The sequence below is a fragment of the Pleurodeles waltl genome, chromosome 1_1, assembly GCF_031143425.1.
Source record: "Pleurodeles waltl isolate 20211129_DDA chromosome 1_1, aPleWal1.hap1.20221129, whole genome shotgun sequence".
In the NCBI taxonomy this organism is placed as follows: domain Eukaryota; kingdom Metazoa; phylum Chordata; class Amphibia; order Caudata; family Salamandridae; genus Pleurodeles; species Pleurodeles waltl.
Window position 1 is genome coordinate 647,215,928 of NC_090436.1, and position 18,769 is coordinate 647,234,696.

Genomic DNA, 18,769 nt, shown 5'->3' on the forward strand with positions numbered 1-18,769 from the left:
CACCTCTGTGTCCCCGTCCTCCTCGTCTCCCTCCTCCCTCCCTGTGACGTCTACACTCACACCTGCATGCACCCCAACATCAGCCAGTTCTTCCACCACCAGCAAACCCTCCACTACAGTCCGCACACCTGCAGTCACCACCCCCACTGGCATTTACACGTCCCCTGTGTCCTCTCCCACTGTGTCTGTCACCCCCTCTTCCAAGACACATAAACGCAGGCAGACACCCAAACAACAGCCAACCACCTCACCACAGCCTACGTCCCAGTCACCTGCACCCAAGGACAGCACACCTGGCTCTCATACAACCACATCCTCTTCCTCCACTTCTCTCACCACTACTCCTACCCCTTACCTTGGTCCCAAGAAAAATTACCTCTCCAGTTTTGACCTCTTTCCCTCCCCCGACCCACCCCCTCCAACTGGGAAAAGTCCCAAGGGCACCTCAGCCACCACCAGCCCAACTTCTACAGTGCAAGTGGTGCATGGCATGTGGAGTCCACCCTTTGGCGGCAGTAACACTTCGGTGAGCAGCAAGGGGACAGCCAGCCCCCCCCCAGGCAAGAGGACCCGGAAATTGAAGGGCCGCCGTGAGCGGACAGAGACGGCTGCCCCCAAGGAGGTGACTCCGGCCACTTCACCGGCCACAGCAGCCAGGGGAGGCAAGGGCCCGAGAGCCCCATCTAAGGAGCGGAAGGACTGCAGGGCGGAGAGGACAACCACCAGGAGCGCGGAGCAGGACGGCCCCACAAGCCCCATCCCGGCTGAAAGGGACGACACCAAAGGGCCCAGGACTCACTCCCCGAAGGGGCCTGACACAGCACGGTCGGAGGGCGACTGAGCAGGGTGTCCAGGCCAGGTATGACTCCCTTGACATACTGCAAGAGCACCGCTGAACAGGGCCCCGCCGTGAAGACAGGTACCGCTGAACAGGGCCCCGCCGTGAAGACAGGTACCGCTGAACAGGGCCCCGCCGTGAAGACAGGTACCGCTGAACAGGGCCCCGCCGTGAAGACAGGTACCGCTGAACAGGGTCCCCCCGTGAAGACTGGTACCGCTGAACAGGGCCCCGCCGTGAAGACAGGTACCGCTGAACAGGGCCCCACCGTGCAGAAGAGCACCGCTGAACAGGGCCCCGCCGTGAAGACAGGTACCGCTGAACAGGGCCCCGCCGTGAAGACAGGTACCGCTGAACAGGGCCCCGCCGTGAAGACTGGTACCGCTGAACAGGGCCCCGCCGTGAAGACAGGTACCGCTGAACAGGGCCCCGCCGTGCAGAAGAGCACCGCTGAACAGGGCCCCGCCGTGAAGACAGGTACCGCTGAACAGGGCCCCGCCGTGAAGACAGGTACCGCTGAACAGGGCCCCGCTGTGAAGACAGGTACCGCTGAACAGGGCCCCGCCGTGCAGAAGAGCACCGCTGAACAGGGCCCCGCCGTGAAGACAGGTACCGCTGAACAGGGCCCCGCCGTGAAGACAGGTACCGCTGAACAGGGCCCCGCCGTGAAGACAGGTACCGCTGAACAGGGCCCCGCCGTGAAGACAGGTACCGCTGAACAGGGCCCCGCCGTGCAGAAGAGCACCGCTGAACAGGGCCCCGCCGTGAAGACAGGTACCGCTGAACAGGGCCCCGCCGTCTCAAGCACCGCTCCGCTGGGCCCTTCCTGTCAAGCACCGCTCCGCTGGGCCCTTCCTGTCTAGCACCGCTCCGCTGGACCCTTCCTGTCAAGCACCGCTCCGCTGGACATCGCCATGTCATGCACCACTGCGCTGGGTCCCGCCGTCTCAGGCACTGTTTATGGTTCGCTGTGCCCACCATGCCTCCTCCTTGACCAGTGGACTCTGTAATCCACCTGAGAGACTGTGGCTTTGCACTCCCCAGGATGGCACAGTGGGCAATCCACCCACTGTAGAGACTTGAGAGACTGTGGCTTTGCACTCCCCAGGATGGTCCAGTGGGCAATCCACCCACTGTAGAGACATTGAGAGACTGTGGCTTTGCACTCCCCAGGATGGTACAGTGGGCAACCCACCCACTGCAGAGACTTGAGAGACTGTGGCTTTGCACTCCCCAGGATGGTACAGTGGGCAACCCACCCACTGTAGAGACATTGAGAGACTGTGGCTTTGCACTCCCCAGGATGGTCCAGTGGGCAACCCACCCACTGCAGAGACTTGAGAGACTGTGGCTTTGCACTCCCCAGGATGGTACAGTGGGCAACCCACCCACTGTAGAGACATTGAGAGACTGTGGCTTTGCACTCCCCAGGATGGTCCAGTGGGCAACCCACCCACTGCAGAGACTTGAGAGACTGTGGCTTTGCACTCCACAGGATGGTACAGTGGGCATGGTGGCTCCTCGTGGATCTGGCGTCGTGGACTCATGTGGCTGTGGTGGCCCCCCCTTCCCTTGCCCCTGAGGTGCCTGTAGTTTTGACATCAGATGCCCCTGCAGTGTCTCTCCAAAGGACTCAGGTCTCGTGTGTGGGCTTTGCCCTTGTTTCGCAGAACCTTGGCCCACGGACATGTTAGATTCGTAGGATGTGCAGGACTTGTTACTTCAGTGATACACTGATGTGTATATCTTTTTGGTTTTTGTAAATATTTTTCACGGTTGCTCAATTATTTCCAGGTGCTTTTTTTGTACATGAAAATGTATTCCAAATTTGGTTGTGTCATTGTATTTTTAAAGGGTCTTTGTGTGGTGTCACTGTGACTTCCTGCTCTGCATTGGTGTGTACATATTGGGAGGGTGGGGGGGTCGCATATGTGTATGCCCATAACCTTTCTTCCTCCCCCCTCCCGTGTGTCGTAGGTGCAGTACTCACCGTTGACATCTGCGCCGGAGTTCGTACTCGTGGTAGATGAGCAGGTAGACGAGAGCAGGTATGATGTTCAATTCGGGTTCCATGCTGTCCGGATTCCGGGTGGAGTGTCTCGAGGTGAGCGTTTTCCATTGGAAATGTCTGTTTCCGCCGTGTTTTTATCGGCGGGGCTCCCGCCCCGGAAAAGGTGGCGGATTGGTGGGTCGTGATAGGGTGGGCGGTACATTGTCTGCCGCCTGGCTGTTGGCGGTGACCGCCGCGCTGTTTGTTTGGTCCGCCGTGGCGGTCGGAGTGTTAATGCGGAGTGTTAATGCGGCGGGCTGAATTGCATTTTTTTGTCCGCCGGCCTGTTGGCGGGTTGGCCGCCGCTTTATCACCGACCGCCAGGGTCAGAATGACCCCCTTAGTCTGTGAGGAGTCTGGAGTCCACTCTCCTGAACAGGTTTTTGCAAGCCTGATGAAGAATCTTTATTTTTATTTTGGTTCCCATCTTTCCTTGGGGGGAGGGCTTTGTGGCCTCTTACTTTTAGTCTCCCCCAAAAGTTTTTGTTTCGGTCACCCATTGTCTTGACCCAGTGGTCTGCCTTCTTCCCCAACTCTAGAGGATAAAGTGGACATAAGTCTACCAGGAACTGATGTAGTTTCTCATTGTAACAGTTACTCAAAAGATTCTCTTTCATAAGTAATTTATGAAGCCCATCCAAATCTTGAACCTTGTTACCTTCTAACCAGCCACCCAGCATTTTTACTGAATAGTCCACAAATTCTACCCTGAACTGACTCTGGGCTTTTCGAGTCTCCCTGAATTTAATTCTGTATTCTTCAGTTGTTAGCCCAAAGCCCTCAATCAGGGTAGGCTTCATGAGGTCATAGGACAGGAGTCTATCCCTGCACTTCCTGAGAAACAGTTCCACAACAGAGAGCCCCAATGTCTTCTATCTACTTCCCTGGCTGTGCAGAAAGCCACTTGGTGATATTATCTCCCTTTTGGGAGTTTTAATTTGAAAGAATTCTCTTTCTCCCTAGCTACTTTCATGCTGCCACCAGAGATGGGTCCTAGGCCCTACTCTTTTCTTTTAACTTCTATCTTCAGAAGCTGGGTTTCTAAAGCCAGTCTTCTGGTTAACCTTGCTAGAGCCACATACTCCTCTGAGGAGGCTTCTACTTCTGAGATGAAGGATCCTGCCTCATCATCTACAGCTTCATCAGAGTTTCCCTGATTCTCTGTTGCTGAGGGTTCCCCCTGAGGGTTCCCCCTCATCTGCAGCATGTGTAGTCTCATACTCTGCCACATGTCTCCTAAGACTTTCTGTGGTGGCATGAGTACCAGTGGAAATCTGGTATCCTTTGCAAAGAGCCTTCAACCTGGAGTATTTCAACTCTAGCCAAGGGGTCACGTCGAGCTCCTGAGACTGGTTCTCTGCATCAGACATTTTGCTTATTAAAGTTAGGACCTTTTTAACTTTTGGAAAAGTTTTGCAAACCATCAAAAACTTTTGCAAACTTTTTCTAAGATGAACTATCGTGTAGACTTTTGAAATTTTATCACTTGTTTCAGGGACCTAACCAGGGCCCTAGCAATTAATTTTAAAAAATGTAATAAATAGTCCATTTATAAAAAATACAACTTTAGACATTTTTTAGAGTTATTCGTCGTCTGCTCACTTAGTGACAAAGTGGTATCAGCAAATGCAGAGTCTTGTATCCCACCATTGTACCACCAAATGTAGGAGGGTGGCTTAGGGCCTGATTTAGATATGGCGTATGAGTTACTCTGTCACAACAGTAATGGATATGCTGTCTGTGGAAACCTAAATCCCATTATATCCAATGGGATTTGGATTTTGGTGGCAGGGATATCTGTCACCATTGTGACAGAGTAACTCATCCGCAAATATATCTAAATCAGGCCATTAGTTTCTTTGGGAAAACATTGAAGTATCTACTCGAATGAACCCTTGCAGAATTTACAATTTTGTTTAGTTTTCTGAAATAGCTGTCTGGGATCCACCATGGATTTGGCAACACAAACTGGATGGAGGTTGAAAGCACAAATGTAGGCGACTGTCTCTCTATTCAGTGCACAAAAAAGAACTGCACTGTGCAGACTGTCCAAGCAACTCCACCTTGGTATCCAGAGGTAGAACACAGACCATCTAATGCTCTGTTTTTGTAGTAGTGTGGGCGAGTAGTTAGGCTTATCTTGGAGATGTGTTAAGCATTTGTTGTACTCACTGTATTGATAAATGAGGACAGACATTCAAAAGAATAATTTGAGACCAATTTACAAAAATACTTCATATTTTTTATAAAAAAGTTAAGGCCAAGATCATCAGAATCAGGTAAGTACTTTTTAAGTTATGATTTTTCAAAGTTTAGCAAAAATAGTCTTTTGAATGAAAGGAAGAAATCTCTAAAAATGGATATAAAATCAGACAAGGCTCTCACAAGTGGCACCTTATGTTTTTAGGTCTAGGGTGTCGAGATGTCCTGTGGGTAAGCCGGAGACATCTGAGTGGTTCTTGGTTCAAGGTGGAGCAGTGGCTCAAAGTCATAGAGCTGGTGAAGAACGGAGAAGGCGACCACTGGGAAACACACTGCACAGGTGGACTTAAAGGTACGTCTGGTGGGTCCCCTTGGAATGTACAGGTCGCTAGGGGTTAGGGGCCCCTATAGCACAGCTGGTTTATTGATGCAGGAGCCAGGGTGGCTGGGTGCAGTGCAGATGGGTCAGCCAAGGTTTGTGCATCAAGGAGTCTTTGGAGACAGGTGCAGGTCCCTTTGACGGTGTCCTGCAGGGCTACCATGGGGGTAGTTCTTGGGTGTCCTGAAGTCCCTCAACTGGTGTTGCTTCTGGTCTTGGAGAGTCCGGGTGGACTTTTCTCCTGGGTGTCCAACATTGGGAGTCCAGTACAGCTATGGCAAGTCTTACCCACTGAAGGTTGCACTGACACCAAATTTGGCACACTGGCAGGGTTTGTCTTCTGGGTCCATCAGGTGGAATTTGGTCAGGCTGCTTTGTAGGGTTCATTGGTCAGGAGACGGTCAGTGAACTGGACTTCACTGGTTTCTTGCCTGCAGGGTCCTGAGAGTGATGTCTTCACTCAGATGGAGGTCCATGGCGATTTTTAGAAGGCTAGAGGTCCTCTGTGGTTTCTTAGAGTACGTCCAATGTCCAGTCCACCCTTCAGCAGTGATTGTTGAGACCTGGGTGCAGCAGGCAGAGTTTGGTGCCTTTTTCTTCTTGCAGCAGGACTTCTGTTCTTGAGCCTTGAGTGTTCTCTGTAACTGATCTTCCTGTATCCGTGGAATCTGATATGCAGGTCTAGGGATGCCCATTAAATATTGCACTTATGTGGTGTTAAGGGGAGTACCTGGCAGTCACCCATGGGCCACCTACATTAGGGTGGCTACACCCACTATGTGACCACTTCCTGTGGGGAGAGGTCACATCCCTAACCCTGTTTGGTTATTTTCCTGCCACTCAAGATGGGAAAAATGAAATGGAGTGGTCATATCGCCTGCCACACCTGGGAGTGGTGCAGGTTTAGGGGGCTACTCCCCCTACTCTGACTAAGGCCCATATTTATACTTTTTTAGTGCCACATTTGCGTAATTTGTTTATGCAAAAGCGGCACAAAGTTACAAAATACAGTTGTATTTTGTAAGTTTGTGCCACTTTTGCATTAAAACGCAGGGGAAATGCGGTGCTAAAAAAGTGTAAATATGGGCCTAAGTTTTCCCACTAGTTTTCTCGCTCAAAGTGAGGTAAAACCATTCGGTGGCAATCTGCTGCTAGCAGCCGAGTCAGACATCAGATTTCAAAGGTGGTAAACCATTTGAAGCTGACCGCTGGACCTGGGTGCCTGCCTGAGGGAGGATGTGTAGCACCTCCACCCCTGAAAGGCTTTGTGTTCTGGCTCCTGAGATTAGAGGCTCTCAGCCCAGTAGTCCAGATTTGGGTCCGGGGGTGGCAGGCTGGTAAAAACCAGTCAGCAACCATGCCAGGGCTGTTTTGCCTTTAAGGTGCCCTCTGGGTTCATGTTATAATAAATCCAACACTGACATTAGTGTGGGATTATTACTCTGAGTTGTTTGATACCAAATAACCTGTATTCACAGAGCCCATCATGTATCTGGGCAACTCGTAATGACCAGAGTTCAGGACATGTATTTGCTATGGCTTCCCTTTACATTTAGTATGTCTTAAGGATTTGCAAAGACAAAGTAGTGACATATTTGTTCATGCAAACATATGCCCTCACAAGCATTATAGTGCACCCTCCCTTTGGGCTGTAAGGCCTGCCAGAGTGGTGACTTATCTAAAGGGCATGCAGTGTTAGTAGAGAGGGCATGCCTGTTGAGTTCCATGCCAAGTTTGTAACTTTCAAATACACCTTGTCTTGCTCTTGCAATGGCAGTCAGCATGAGGCTGGTGTGGGGCCTCTAAGAGTGGCACAATTTATGCTGCAGCTTTGAGGGTCCCCCTTCTCTGCCCATGCCCTATGCACCAGATGTACCATTTGCTAGGGACTTACCAGGGTGGCTGAAGTGCCAATACATAGTACAGATTTGGGGAAAGAGATCTGGCCCTGCAAACCTGTCTAGTGGAGGCCCATGGCACTTACAGTTTTAAATCACATAATTTTCCAGGCAAAACGTGAGGGGAATACCATGTCAAAAGTGGCCCTTTCTCAAACTAAAAAATAGGGAAAATGGGCTGTCTCCCAATAAAATTGCAAAATTGTGGTTAAAAAAAAGTTGATTTTCTGAATCAAGTTGGCCTGTTCCTGATAGCAGGGGAGATGGAGCTCTCTTTGGCTTCAGTAGGCAGCCTTGCCCCTGCTGGAAGAATCTGAGTTCCAAAACAAGAGACTAAACCCGAAGGTAGAAATCTTCTTCAGGAGAGGGTGACAATTATCCAGCCAGCAAGGGACCCTCTCTGGGCACAAAATTCTAATTTTTCCCACTTTGAGCTTTCAAACCAAAAGTCAACTGCCTCACTCAGACATTGTCCAGTGGTTATCTGACGATGTAGAGCCCACTTCCACAACAGCCTGCTGCCTTGCCCTGCTGAGGGTTTTTTACTTCCATTTCAGAGACTATGGCCGAATGTAAACCTTCTGACTGGGTCAAACCTACTTTCTGTATCCAACCTGCACTCCATTACAGCTGGCTTTAACTTGTCCCTACATACTGGCCAAGCACAACCATGACACTGGTTGGCACTTTAAAATTGTTGCTGCTATTTTCACATTTAAACTTCAGAACATAAAATTTAAATGCAGAACTCTGGTTTCTAGTATTGGGATTTTTGTCATTTTGGTACTTCATTCATTAAAATTTACTCTAGTTGTCTAAATTGGTTTGAGATTTTTTTTTTATCAATCAGTATTTATGAAGCGTGGCTAATCACCTGATAGGGCATCCAGGTGAGTGCAAGTCCTGGAGGCTTATTTGGAATTCCTGAAGTGAGGTGATGTTCTGGAGGTGTGTGGGGAGGTTGTTCCAGGTTTTGCTGCAAGGTGAGAGAAGGAGCATCCTCCACTTCTGCTTTGGTAGATGCAGGGAGTATGGACAAGTGAATGGGAAGCAGAGAATAGTCTTTTTGACGGTTTTTGGAAGTTCAGGCCAGTGGTTAATGTATGCGGGTCCTTGTGGAGAGCCTTGTGTGCGTGGGTCAGCAGGTTGAATTGGCATCTCTTCTGTACAGGTAGCCAGTACAATTGCCTGAGGTGGGGTGTGTTTTGGATTCATCGGGAAGGCCAAGGATAAGCCTGGCCTTCTTGTGTTGTTTTTTTACTTTATTGCTGTTTTGGGACTGCATAAATACACTCACACATACACATTGCCTCTAAGTTAAGCCTGTCTGCAGTGTGCCTTAGTTACCAAGAATTGAGCTCAGGTTATTTTAGTGACTTCAACATTTCACCTTGACAAGAGTTATGGTATTACTTGAGGTGGGTTCTCCCCCTCAAATAATACCCCAGTTTCATGCACTTACTCTGTAAATAAGTCATTGTACTGCTCCAACAGGACTAGGTCAGTCCCATTTGCAAGGTCATGTCTCCTCTAAAGGGAAGCACAGCCAACCCCAGGCTTCTTTCTCCCATGTTGAGCCTCATAAGTGGCGGTGAAATTTATGAGCATTTAACACAGCGAGCAAGGGTTCAATATCTGGGTGTAATACTTACGGCAACTCCCTCACAACGGCAAAAAATGTTATAGAAGAAAGTGCGTGCATTAAATTCAATGACATCTAATTCATTAATCGTAGACAACTGCTATATTTTTGAAACTGTGTATCTTCCATTTTTATTAAAAGGAGTCCGCATTGGTATATGTTTGATTATTTGACTTCATGGACTTCCAAGGAAAGTGTGCACACGACTTAAACAATGATTAGACTTGAAACACATTCATACCTAAGCCACAAAATGTATTTTTCTATCCACTGACACATGTTGCTCAACTGTTGTAGGCCCAATTTTCTTCAGTAATTCATCGTCTAAGGACAGATACAAGCATGGTACAAAATTGCAATTGTTCATGATTATTGGCAACACTTTAATGCCCTTGCATCATTCACTCGTCCCTCTATGCCAAGACAACCTCGTTTCCTATTGCTCGTTCCAAGATAATGATATTGTTCTATATACCTTTGCAAGACTCCGTGTCCCTGGAGTCCTGACAGTCATTAAAGAGTGTGACAAAAACATAAAGTTATAGCCAAGTGGACTAAGAGGAAAATGAAACTGTAAATTCCCCGTAGATTGCCACGATGATGCCAGCTGCAACTAAAAAAGGCTCTTTCATTTAGCCGGGCGGCCATTTATAACCAGAAGTCTAACTATGAGAGCCCCTTTTGTCATCACATATCTGTGCTGCTGTGTTGCAATCACAGTTAGATCAGCGATGACTTGCCCCTCCTAGAAGTAATAGATGAATTGAGAATGTTGTAGACTGTGTGTTTTTTATGGTCTGCAAACAAGATAAGAATACCTAAAGCAATGTTTGTGTGTCTCCTGGAAGCCTTTGTTTCTAAAATATAGGGCACATTGCAGGCATCCGCAGACCAAGCAATCATTCATAAGGAAGACAGCTGTTTTTCTCAAATAGATTACCTAAAGCAAAAACAAGAGCATGTATCCCTTACTGATAAAGTATCAATTCATTTAATGCTGTTGCTACTCTCAGAGTGACCTTTAGTTTTCAGCTTTGTTGTTTCCACACTAGTAGTTCTTCATGTGATGAAATTGTGTTTGCTCTTCCATTTTCTGAAGTATTATACCTTTATTGACCTAAACAGAAAAATACTTTTAGAGAAAAACACATTGGAGAAAATGTTGGAAAAGTCTACATAATGGCAGGCCATGCGACATAAATTAAAAACTATTAAATTATATTGATGATTTAAAAAAAGAACGGCGGGGTGAAATAAAAACATGCTGCCAATCGATATGGTAAGGGCTACTGTCAGTGATAAAATCACGGTATTCATTTAGGATAAGGACATGTTTCCTGTTTTTTTTAAGTCCTTTTATTGCAATTTGCACGGTGCTGAACATTCACATAGCATATTCATACAGTAGTATGTCATCTTCATCATGTCTCCCTAAAGGGTGGCAGATTAAGAAATCAACTGGAGGGTTCCAAAGCGTCACATTTAAGTCATCGTTCACAGTCCCTCAGCATTCGACCATGTTCTTCCCCGTCATCAGGGTGCATGAAACAATTAAGTGCAGCATACCAAGATAGAAACACTAAAACATAGCATAACCAACAGTTTAAACAGTGGTTTTGATGACACAGAAAAAGAAGGACCAACATATATTCATATATCTTGTAACCAAAATTGTATAATGTAGTGTGATTTTAGTAAAGAAAATAATGTACGAGGGAAATTGTGCCCTCGGAGTAGTTCGTCATTATTATAAACGAGCTTTATTAATCATGAAGAATTGAAAATTGTAGTAATCCGTCATAATTGCAAATATGTGCTATGATTTCTTGTTGAAACTGTTTTATGCTTAGCTTAAATTTAGTAGAGGCTTTGGCCTAGTTGCCTGGTCTCAAATTCTAACTGCATGACTTTTGCTCGAATTAATAAAACGTATATTTTACTTTAAGGCTGTATTTTTCCAATAGAGATGACTAATACATTTATCTCCAAGGTTTCCTGCTAGGCCGGTCTCATCTCCTTTGATACAAGGTCAGTCTCTGCAGGTGCGGACAATGAAAGTACTGATACCGAAATAATTGGCAAACTTTGTTGCAACTTGTGTTCCAAGGCTCCAAGGACAATGTATGCATAAATGAGTACTAGGAGAAAGACACTATTCATTGGTCAATTTGAAGCCACCCTATGAACCCTCCAATGGAAGACCCTGCAGAATTTGGAATGTTTCTTACTTAAACCCACTGGACAAAGAGAAGTCGGCCATTTCCTTGATGCCATCTTTGAAGCCAAAAGCCAGACGCCATCTTGGACGACATCTTGATGCCCTTTTCAGAGAAAGAGACTTTAAGAATTTTCACCCTAGAGACTTTAACTTTAATTTGCCCCGTCTTGTCCATGCAGTAACTTTGCCCCATTTTCCTTGCTGCTGCAAGGAAATTTGCCCTTAACTCTGCCCCCTTTGATATCTGCCCCATGCTGATCGAACCGGTACCTGAAGGACGAAGACTTTCTTGAATGCTGATTGTATTTGGTAATTATGAAAGGATAATTGTATTATGCATTGTGTTTTTCCTTTTGGGTACCAACTGCTATTTTGATAGGGCCCCAGCTAGAAGTTTTCCAAATTTGTGTTGACTAAATTAGTTTTGCATGAAGTCCCACATGTCAATGCTAATTAGAGGTTAGTCGAGATATGCACTTGACGCACCATGCTGAATTGAAATCTTTTTATGCTGACCGATGTATGCAATTAGTCAAATTCAATTACTCATATTAGTGATTTGCATTGCCGTAACCGAGTGCATTATAATTCAGATTTTGCGTAGATTGCGTTTCTTCCGCCGTTATGGACAGCTAGTAATGTTCGTATACATATATCATTTGATTTTGAGACTCATATATATTGTTTTAGCTTTGTTAATGTATGGAAATAAACTCATTAACTTTTAATAAACTGGTGTGGTTATTCATGACTGAAAGGTCATGTTGCGTCAAAATACCGGCTGTTAATGATTCCTAATGTGTTATTCTGAATTAGAAATAGAGTATTGGATATCGATTACAATAGTTATTGATTATTGGTTTAAGCGATTCGACTATTCTAGAATGAGGAGAGCCCAACTCGGCTAAAAGGTTCATCGACCTCCAACGTGTCCAGGTACAGGTAATTTATAAGGGCTGGACGCGTTATCAGTTTCCAAGTGGATTAGCATTCAGCACATCTAAAAGGTGAGAGTTCAGGCGACCAGAGCCAGGGGAGCCTCACCATTCCAGTGTGTAGTTTCACAATTAGGGTTCATTCACACCCACCTTACCACGCAGCAGCACACCCAGGTCGTGCCTCTACACAACTGCAGTCAACGAGTCTCAGTGGCCTTCCCTTACCAAAGCTCCTGCCATACTAACAAGTCTTCCAGCCACTTCATTCTCCTCCTATACACCGAGAGGGTGAGCGACTCTGGCCCTAGGGATTTAACACTTCTGCTTAAAGAGGTGCTATCAGCCTTCTCCTTACTCCCCAAGCCTCCTCTCTGCAGAGTGCCCTTCCCTCTATTCTGGCCCATTCCTTGACAGAGGTCTCCCACCAGGATATCACTGGGTCTGACTGGGCATTGTAAGAGCAATAAGCCTCTTGGCCAGTGTGAGCGCTAAATCAAGTAAATGATCCCCAACATTCTTCTGTTTTGGGCAGGGTAAGAACATATTTCCAAGTTACAGGGCACTATGGCAGTGCAAACAGTCCCCCAAACAGCACTGCATTTACAAACTGGTGTTATGGGACAATTGCGCCAGTTTGTAAACTCTTATGCATTATTATACCTGCTCCTGCAAGATTCCACAAGATTTCACTTCATCATTGTAGCGTCATATTTTAATGCCTACTCAAGGGCAAGCATTAAAGTGATGCTAGGCTGTTTTCAATGGGCCTCCCCAAGCTTTTCTGGACTAGCGTCAATATTTTTGACACTAGTCCAGCGAAGTGCTACTGCTGCATCAGAAATTCTGACACAGCTGTGCTAATGAGGGCCATGGTGTGCTGTATTGTAAATACAGTGCTACCATTGTGTCGTTAGGGGCATGTGCCGGTTTGTTGTAAATGAGGCACTTAGGGGCATATTTATACTTTTTGGTGCAAAACTGCACTACCGCAATTTCGCATCAAAACGTTTTGCACCGGCTTGCACCATTCTTGAGCGCCAGCTGGGCACCATATTTATGGAATGGTGCAAGCCGTCCCAAAAGGTAGGCTAGCGTAAAAAAAAATGGCGTTAGCCGAGTGGGGGTGGTGGTATGGGAGAAGGTGGTTTTGCACCAAAAAATGATAGTAGGCAGGTTAGAGTAAAAATAAAATGACTCTACCCAGCCTAGCATAATTTTCTGTTGCAAAACCATCCACCATAGAAAAGACAGGAGTCATGCCCACCACCCCAATGGCCAGCACAGGGAACCAGCGTCCCTTGGGCATGGCCATTGCTCCCAGTGCCATGTAGGGGGCCCATTTCAGGGCCCACAATGGCACTTAGAAAAAAAATACTTACCTGTACTTACCTATACTTACCTGGGATGGGGTACCCCATCCTCCGCTGTCCCTTTGGTGTGGTTGGGGGTATCCCTGGGGCCTGGGGCGGGCACCTGTGGGCTTATTCCATGGTGTTCTTCCATGGAAATAGGCCCACAGGTCCCCTAACGCCTGCCCTGACCCAGGCGTTAAATAATGGTGCAAAGCAGGCTTTGCACCATTATTTGACCCCTTCTCCCCCATGCGTGATTTTAGCACAGGGGGATAAATATGGCGCTGAGGCCATAGAGAAATGTTTTGCATGGGAACGCCTACCTTGTATCTCATTGACTCAAGGTAGGTTTCCACGTCCAAAAAAGAACTTTAACTCCATAACTTTGGCTTTAGACGGGTCTAGCGCCAAAGTATAAATATGGAGTTAATTTTGCACTGAATTTGCGCCAAAATAAATGAAGCAAAGTTGGCGCAAAACAAGAATAAATATGCCCCTTGGCACCTGAAAAACATTCTTATCACTGTTGAATGATTTTGCTGCCTTGTGACTACCACAACAGATGAATATACCTTTTCCAACCAATTAAAATATGGGACTTACTTGAACATTGTGTAAGGATTTCCTGAGTGTATATTGGTTGACATATAATTAGCCTCCTCTGGATCACCTAGGCGGCTCAAAAGATGAATGAAAGCTTTCTGGTAAAGGTGTCAGGAAAACCACATGCATCTCTCTACATGTCGATTACATAGAGATGAGCTATGTCAGGGAATAATCTCTTTTTGTGGGCTATTCACTGGAACTCCTGAAAAAACTTTGTTTGGCTTTTTAGTAAAGTTTTCATATGCCTGTTGCATGCAATAAGAATATAAGGCTTCTTCTAGTAATCATACGTTATGCAGTGGCTAAGGGAAAAGGCTAGTGAACATCTTTGCTAATCCTACACAGTATGGACAATCCACAGGTAATCTATACCTGTGGGTTTACCTTATTTTCCAATACGAACAGCAAGAGAACACACTAACAGCCAGGACAATGCAGCTAGGAGCACATTCAAATCCGTCCTCAGTTGCTGCCACCATATGATCTGGACCACCAAACGTACCACTTAGGCAAACCCCATCAACAACAGCACCAACAGAAGCAAGCACATCTTCACCAGTGTGAAGGATTTCACCTCAAAAGCATCTCCCTCTGACTAAATTAGATTCTTGGAGGACTTCCGGAAAAATCTCTCTCAATTCTTCAGCAACAAAATCACCACCATTTACTGCAATTTCAGACTGCAACTGGACTAAACAGACCTCACCAAATGCCTCCCAATCTTACCCAAAGAGCCAGTGCTACCCACATGGCCCGTCATCACTCTAGAGGAAATTGCTGACACCATTTAGTTCATCCACTCTGTGGCCCAATTGGACCACTGCCTACTAGAGAGGACTGCAGCTCTTAAGTACCAGACTTGCAACAATTCTGTATGCCTCAACCATCTCTTCCCCGATGTTTGGATATACCCAACTGTCCACCCTCTTTGGACCAATTAATGCCTGCCAAATATAGAACAATCTCTCTGCTACTATTCCTGGCCCAGGACTTAGAGAAAATCAACAGCTCAATGACCACCAGCTCCTTAACACCAGTCAATTAGATTTCCAACTCAGCTATAGCACGTAAACTGCCACCATCATTGCCAACAATGACACCGGCATGATCTCTGCACAGCAGTTGCACGGATTTCCACCCATCATCTGCTCTCGCTGCATCAATGTACTCTGTACACTGGAAACACTGAACTCATTATTTCCCTCACAGACAAGACATCCAGTACCTGGATCAAGTTCAGTCCCTGCATGACTAACATTGTTTGCTAGATGGTGACCAACTCTCTAAAGCTGAATTCCGACAAGACTGCAATCATCATATCTGAAAAGAGTACTTCACCATGGGACTCCATCTAGCAGCCAACCGACGTAGGACTGACACCCACTCCCACCACCCATGCCAAGAGCATTGGGATCATCATCAACAACAAACTTGACTTGAACGTTCAAGTCAACGTGTCACCACCTCATGCTTCATACTCTGAAGATGCTACAGAACATTTTCAAATGACTCCCAATCAGCAACTGAAAAATGTCATGCATGCCCTTGTCACAAGGAAGCAGGACTATTGAAACACCCTCTAAGTCATGATCAACCAAAAAACTCACCAGGAGGCTGTAGACCATTTAGAACTTGGCTGCCAGAATCCCTCTCAACCTCCCACACTAGACTCATATCACACCAAATTTGAAGAAGCTCCAATGGCTCCCCATCCACAAACAAGGGCACTTAACACACATTTTCAAGGCTTTACATAAGCCTAGCCCAGCATACCTCAAATTTCACAAATCTTTCAGACACCTCCACTCATCTGGACTCCTTCTTGAACACGTCCCATGCCTGCAGAAAAACAGATCTGGTGGTTGAGTCATCTCCTACATCACTCCTAAAGTTTAGAACCACTTGCCACTGCATATCGGTGCCTCCTTCTCATTTCTGGAATTACCCAGAGTGCTGATGAGTGGGCTTCTTGAGTAGTCCCACTAGGCCCTACATTTGGCTAGAAACCTGCTCAATGTCAGGATATCCTGTCAGGTGATAGTGCACTCTACAAATCTGGATAACATAACAGAATACCAACTTGTGGGTTTTGCATAGTTAGCATGTCTGTCCAAGCCTGTTTACCTTTGTGTATGCTACAGTAATAAAAGTAAGGTGGTATGTTAGAACCCTGTATACATAAATATTGTGCTACATAAATATAGCTTAAATACAGACTAACAAAATATTGCAATCTGTATAGAGATATATATTATCATTCATACACTTTTTATTAGACAAGTTTTATTGCACTTTACCCTTCTTGATGTGTGGTGTTCAATATAAGGTACAGTGTTATTGATTTGATTTTAGGTTCAACAAAACCTAACATTATTTAACAGAATGGTTCCAACTGCCTGGGTCCGTTAATTTGTGTCATGAATATCTGATGATCAATTTGAGCATAATAATCCATTGTTGGAATCAAGGATTACATACTGTAAATGTAATGTTATCTGTTGGCATGGTCAATGAGTGCCTGCTTCTATTGAGTCGCAAAGTTTAAATATAACATATCTTTGGTTGTATAACTACACACAGTCACGTTTAAAAATACACTCTAGACATTTTCCGAGGTTACCTTACCTTCCACATCCCCTAGTTTAGTTTGCATTGTGTCAACCAGGATGGGTTTCCAGACGCAATGTTTGTGTTCAAGTCATTTTGTGTCATAATCCAAGGTGGAGTCACATCTGTGTTCTCTTTCCTATAATTAGTGCCAGTTGGATAAAATTGCATCTGCCTTTTATGTTTTTGTATCTCAGCAATAGACCTAGCAGGCATAGCTCTGGTATAAACAAGTTCACTGTACCTATGATTTAAGCGGGTGACCCCATGATTGCGTCCCGGTATTCTCTTATAACATTAAAAAACAAGACAATAAGGTAAAATCCTTCATCAGGAGTATTGCATGAGGTAGATAAAGTACTAGCCATGGGGTAGATTCTAACTAGGCTTCTGGGTGTGAGATTAGTCATGTGGAGGTAATGGAACTGGATCACTTTAAACCTAGGGCCAGATTTATCAAGGTTTTACATCGCCCTTGTGCCACACAAGGGGGCGCAATGGCAACGCAAAACCTTGTGAGATATATCAAGCCATGCAAGGCCACCTTGCGTGGCCCTGCATGGCTTGATAAATCTGTTGTAACACAAGGCGGTGCAAATCGCTACCTTGCAATACTCTGCCTCAAGGAGGTGTTCCATGGGTAGAGCATGGGTGTTCCCACGCACCTCCCCATGTATTTTGGTGCATTCCCAGATTTACCATAAGTGGTAGACCTGGAAATGCTTCAAAATGCTCTGCCTCCTCAGGTGAGGGATAATGAGGAGACATATCTTTGTTTCTTCTTGTTTTTATCTCTTTCCTTGTGTGCTGCATTCTGCAGCACACATAGAAAAAGGAAAATGCCTCTGAGGATTGTTTTTGTGCAGGATGGTGTCGATTGCTGCACAAAAACAGTCCTGCCTACAACACAAAGGAGACCGTGTTAGCCCTAGGCAGCCAAAAGTATACCAGCACTAGGAAAGGTCAGGAATGTGCTGTGTAATGTTAAATATGATACATTCCTGCCCTTTTCCTTTCACAAATCTTAGTGCAGCAAGGTGGCTTCCTGCTTTTGTGCTGCATGAACAAATGATAAATGTGGGCCCAAGTGTCTCTCAACACTTTCTGTAGGTAACTAAGAGTTAGTTTCCACTCTCTGTTTGGTGACCAGTGCTCTTGAAGGTTCACTAGTTCATGTATAGTGATGTCCACCACTGTCCTATATAATATATTATATAGTTTTCCTACACCCCCAGAGTTATAAAGTAGGTGTTGCACTCAATGTGTTGAGGGCTCTTGGTCCCCATTCCTCATATCTTTCAGTTTGCCCCATTAATTTCTTGTATATCAAAACTTGTCTTCACCCTAGGTCATTGAAAGGCTTCAGGGATCTTGCATTGTGGAATTCACTAATTGTATATAATCCTTTGTTATGGTGTTGCTTCATTTGGTTGTCATTCGCTCACCCCCGAGGTAAGCTAGGGACACATCAAGTGGGTATGACACTGCTATTTTCAGTTTTTTCACATATCTATAGCAGCAATAAGAGACTGTCTTCATCAAGTGGAGAGGATCCCCTTTGTAGTTTCCAAGTCCCAGAAGGAGCATTGTCACACTTTTTCAGGGTTGCACAACCCAGCTGTTTCAGTCTCTGTAGAAGGTTTGTTCAAGAATCAATGCACAACCCATTGAAGCTACAACAAAAAATAATAACATTTGCAACATGTGACCGCCAAGCCACCCTTCAGTACAAATACAATAATTCAAACATTTTTGTATGTTATTACCCAAAAAGAAAAGTTGAGAGTTGCACCGTTATTGGCAAAATAATATAGCAAACACTGGAGCATGACCATTTTGGCTAGAGCTACACTTTTCATTGCTGACGGTGGTTTCTAGAAATACTGTCCTAACATAACACACAATTAACTCTGTATCTTTGTGGTGCACTCTGATTCTCAGGTATTTATAAATCTGTGTTTCGTATTTGATAGTTCTGTTAGTCAAGGTCTGGAACGTCTCAGACATGTCGGGTCTGAGTGGGAATATGCAGTTCTTTG